We start from the raw sequence: 5,434 nt of genomic DNA, 5'->3' as shown, positions 1-5,434 counted from the left end.
AATATGAAAACAAAAAAAACATGCACATTCTCTGTCATATGGACCTGCATGAATGAACTTTCTGAATCCTTTATCATCTGCAACTGAAAATAGTTGTGGATGATTACTATACCTTTCTAATGTGACATTGTTGTCCCTGGCTCTTTCTCTCTCTCCCTCCTGCTCTGTTCCTGTGGGCCTGAGTGTAACTGCCGCCCCTCCCCCCTCATCCCAGCGTAAAGCAAGAGGCTGAGAGGAAGAAAAAAAAAACCCCAAGGCTCGTGATAAGGAGCCGGCTCGCGTCGTTCACGTCAAAGACCCGATTCTAAGAGCCGTTTCGTTCACGACCGACACGTCACTAATCTCTAGTGATTTAGGCTACATTAGCTAACGCTTCTGATGTTATTTGGAGAACAAATAAAAATAAGCGGACACTTTATAAGTCACAACATTGCCCTGCATTATCAGCACGGTGATAACTTTTTCTATATTCCAGTTAAAGTGTGCTTTCAATCTGTATCACTGATTTGTGTTGTGAAATTATCTCTTCATCTTCTTTTTACCACAGCAACTCAAGTCTTATGTATTTAGTCGTTTAATGACGAACCATGCTGCGGAAGCAGCAACGCCTCTATGCTAGCACACTGTAACATCATGACATCAATAACACTGGACAGTTTTCATTCTCTCCTGTCTCCAGTAGAGGAGTTGGCAACGTATAACAAGAGAACACAATGTCTGAAAATGATACTAAAATACATTATCAATACTACTGTTATTAGAATTTTTTTTAGTGGTGCTGATTAAATTTAGGGGTGCCTGAGCCCCCCCAAAAAGAGTCTAAACTCGCCTATGCGCAAAGTTAATCCTGTATGACACCATGAAATTTGAGGGAGAAATTAAGCATTCAATAACAGGACTTAATGATACCCCCATGTACAAATCACGAATGGTAGAACAACTAAAATACGTGTAGTTCTACTCATCTTAGACAAAAAACATTGACTTTTTCTACAAATCTAATGAAGTTCAGCACTGATTGTTTGTAGAGCTTTTTTGGCTTAAAATATTTCCTGTTTTGTTGCTTTTATTTGAAAAAGTTTAAGAAATCATTTTGCTCTCATTGATCCCACAGAACCTACAAAAAAGGAAGCCAGTCTGGTATGCGTGACCTCAGGACATTAGTGCACTCATAGTTTTGTGGTGCTTTGCTGCCATCCTTATTAACCTGCTCTCTCTGCCTTTTTGTCTCTCTCCTCTGATTCATTCCAAGTGCTGAAGGGTTGAAAAAGAATCACTGCAGGAATATAAATCCAGAGGAGGTGGCCTCTTCGTTGTTCTCGCCTCCTACCTCATCTCCATGAGCAAAGGCCTCATTCCATTATTGCTGCTATAGCTTTGTTTATTAAGTACAGGCCAAGTGTGAGTTACCAGCAGTACTGTTTTCGGTTTTGGTTACTTTTAGCTTAGTTTCCAGAACCAGGTTTAGGGAGAAGTCTGAATACAGTGGCCCATTATGCAGCTGGTTCATGGTCTGTTTTGATTGTTTTAGCTGGGGCTACCATTTTGAATTGTGTTCTCGCACCATTAAATAAGTATTTAAACCTGATGGTCAATTTAAAGCCTTTTATGTCAAATGTGTTAATTTTTGGTGGGCTGTGCTTCTACCACTTGCTCAGTATTAAGATGATGACCTGCTGTGTTGGTATAGTTTGAATGTGTCAATATTCATTTGTTTTGTATTGTTTGGCGCCCCTTGTGGGCACTGTTGGTACTTAGGAAGCAGCTAGTTCAGTACAAGTGCGCAGTTAGAGGTGAAACCTTGGCCCACGCGTACCTGTAACTTCCATGGCGTATTATAATCTTACTATTTGATTTGTGCTGCATATTTAATGCAAGCATACTGAGTTACTTGTTTAGCTGTGTGTCTATGAATCATTTGTAAATCAAGTGCTAGCGAATATATATCAGCATGTCTTTGCTAACTTGTTATGAGAAATAATGCTTGTTCACTGAATGTTATGTTTGATTAGGGCTACTTCGAGATTTATATTGTTGCAGTTTGTCACATTTTACAAAAAAGAAAAAGGAGGAAAAAAGTGGAAAATGGATAAAAGATAGCATGTATACAAAACTCAAAGTAGTGTGTCATTTTAATAGAATAGAATAGAACAGAATAGCCCTTTAATGTCATTGCACATGTACAATTAAAATATGGGTGCTCCACACCAACTGTGCAGGAATAAAATATAAATAGTAAGATTGCAGGAATAAATAACAAAGAAGAGAAATATACAATCAAGAGGAATACATAGAAACTACAGGAACAATAGAAAGGAAAACAATGGAGAACAAAGTGCTTAGCAATAGTGCAAAGGCCTAAGTGAATATAGTCCGTATGCAAGTGGCCTAAGTGATGAGGGTTATTCAGACTGTGGCTCAGATTGGTGATGTGCGTGGGCAGGGGTGGGGTATGGGGGGGGGGATGGTGTTTGTTGACAGTCCAAATGGCCCACGGGAAGAAGCTGTTTATGTGTCTGGAGGTGTGGGACCTGATTGAATGTTAAAAGAGCTCAACAAACACCACACACACAGACTGTTTCTGCACAATTTGTGTCTAATATACAGTTGCTGTATGCCCCAGGAAGAGGAAAAAATCTGCACTAATGTGTCATAAATTAGCGCAATCTTTCAGAGATTGGGGGGGGGAAGAAAGGAGAGGAAGATGAAAGAGTACTTTCAAAGGTAAGGAGTGTTTAGCAAGTCAAATTTTATAAAGCAGAAATTTGAATTTGCATGAAAATACTGCGCTATGGTTGTTTGTACAGTTTAATGCAGGTTGAACTGGTTACTTTGCGGTACTGTGATGAAGTTTACAGTGATGCACTCGACCGGTGCAGAGCAAGCTGTGGTGTTCATGGCCAATGTTAGATCACATGAAGTGTAGTAGACAATTTAAATTTACTGTGATGCTGCTAATTAGATTCACTCACTGAACTTCTGGCATAATCAATGAAGATAATTAAAGCTGTGGACTCATGACTCAGTGGAAGCATGACCCAACATACACAGTGTGTCATTTTAAAAGATTTATTTTTCAGGAGTTTGGGATTAAACAACCGGAATTTGCAACAGAGAGCCACAGGAGAGCTTCAGTTCACAGAGCAGGAGGAGACTTCTGTAAGAGAGGAGAAGTAGGTTAATCCTCGTTGCCAGTGAAATACTGAAGACTTAGAAATTTGGATTGAATTGGATTCTTACTTGGACTTCCAGGTGAAACTGGCAGCTGAGAAAGCAGCTGGCCAGAGTTTCCCAGGAGATAAGAAGATGGTGTTGGGTGAGCAGGCAGGTGACTTTGCAGATAAATGAAAACACAACTTTCTCCTTTGCTGGAATGGACCAGCTCAGGATTGCAGCTAAACAATTTCCACAGTTAGAAGGCCCTTCAGCTTACAAGCAAGGTTACTAAGAAGCACAGAGAAGTGGCATCATCAAAGGTTTCTTGTGAGGAACTTCAGCTGGTATTAGAGAGGCTGAATATCAAAACCACCACAACAGGAGAGTCCTAACTCTCAAAGGCTGAACTGGTTTTTAAAGTCATGGTCACAACTTGGGATTGACATCACTCCTGAGTTAGCGCTCTAGTAGGTAAGTGAGAAAAGTGAGGTAGAACAGGATTTGTTTTGCTTTTTAGCAAGGTGGAGCCATTCAGGTGTCACTAGCACTGATGCAGCACATTTATGGATAGAGCCTGATCAATGTTCTGTTTGTGGCCTATTTAGCAAATCAAAAATACACAGAAGTATGAGGACAGATTAAAAGTTTTATAGTTTTACTACTTGATACATTTACTGCTGCTATCTTAACTCGGGGTTGATGGGGCTGCTGGGACTTAACAAGTTGGAAGAATCCAGATGAAACTCTGACTTCTGACTTAATCTGAAATGCCTGATGAGGAATAGGTGTGTCAGCTGTACAGCAGAAAATGTCCACCAGCAGGCAGAGCCCAAGGAGGGAATTGCCCACCTCCACCTCAGCGCAAAGGTAAGGAAAAAGATGAGACAGGGAGCAAAAGAGGGAGAGAAAACCTTGAGCACCTAGACCAGGGGTCTCAAAGTCTAGTCCTCAAGGGCTGGTGTCCGGAAATATTTTCATGTGTCCCTTTTGTAACACACCTGAATACAATTAGTAGGTCATTAGCAAGACTCTATAGAACTTGCCTGCATGCTGAACTGGCAATTCAGCCATTTGATTCATATCACAGCAGCTCATAAGTGAATGAACATGGTGCAATGAAAGTACTTTTAGAAGTAAATTCTTCCAAACACTTACATTTACTTGAGTAGGGTTAGGGGTTGTCAGTTCAGCATGCAGTCAAATTCTAACTCTTGCTAACCTACTAATTTTATTCAGGTGTGTTGCAACAGGGACACATGGAAAAGTTTCAGGACACCGGCCTGAGGCCTGGAGTTCCCCACTCCTGGTCTAGGGATTAAAACTCAGCCATAATAGCTATCATAACATCTGCTTTTTGTTGAATAAACTGGATAATTCCACAAAGAGCACTAAAAATTTGAGTAATAGCACAGCCTGAACAGAGACAAATCAGCTTGAAATAGTTACAAAACTATAACTCACTAAAACTAAAGTTACTCTTTTAGTTATTTCTAAGTAATTCTTTACCACGTTATTTTTACTTTTAGAGTTGTTTAGTAAAACTCTGAATCCAAGGAGAATGCCTGAATCCCTAAAAGACAGGTGTTCTTTTTTTGCCAAATAAAGAATTTATTTTGTCAGTAAAATGCCCTTACAGTACAGAGAGTAAACACTGCAGGTCACTAGAAAGGACTTCAAACACATGCTACAGGCTGGAGTCTGTCAAATCAATAACACCTCCTGTGCATCACTGCCAAAACCACTCTCTTGATGACATTAAAGGCCTGTTGCAGACTGGGAAAGGAACTTTCCTGCAAGTTTGTGAACAAAGTAGCCAAACCTTAATAATTAAGTCACTGAACTTCACACATACGCAACAGAATGGAGACTTGCACTTGATTCTTGAAAGTGAACACTGAACAAAACTTTAGTGATCATCAGAGAGTCATTTTTCTTAAAAGGGTATCCAATCAGAATGTTTAGGCGCTAGAAGCTTTGTATCATAAGTTTATACAACATGCCTGATATATATATACAAGCATTTTTTTCTATATCTAAATGCTTTCTATCTGATGTTCACATTAACAATAAACACATTGGAGAGCAACTTGGCATTCAGCATCTTGCCAAAGAATTACAGTGACCCTGAGAGGTCACACCAGCAATAAAAAAAACGCTGCTAAAGCACACAAAGAAGTGGGAAAAACGACAACGGAAATAGGAAAAAAACACAAGGGAAGTGTTTCTGGGGAGACAATAACCCGACGGACCAGTTGCAGGAACCCAAAACATGGTAGGT

This window comes from Pundamilia nyererei, unplaced genomic scaffold (genome assembly GCF_000239375.1).
Source record: "Pundamilia nyererei isolate P.nyererei 1_Seehausen unplaced genomic scaffold, PunNye1.0 scaffold00003, whole genome shotgun sequence".
Lineage (NCBI taxonomy): Eukaryota > Metazoa > Chordata > Actinopteri > Cichliformes > Cichlidae > Pundamilia > Pundamilia nyererei.
Note: the sequence above shows the minus strand (reverse complement) of the source record.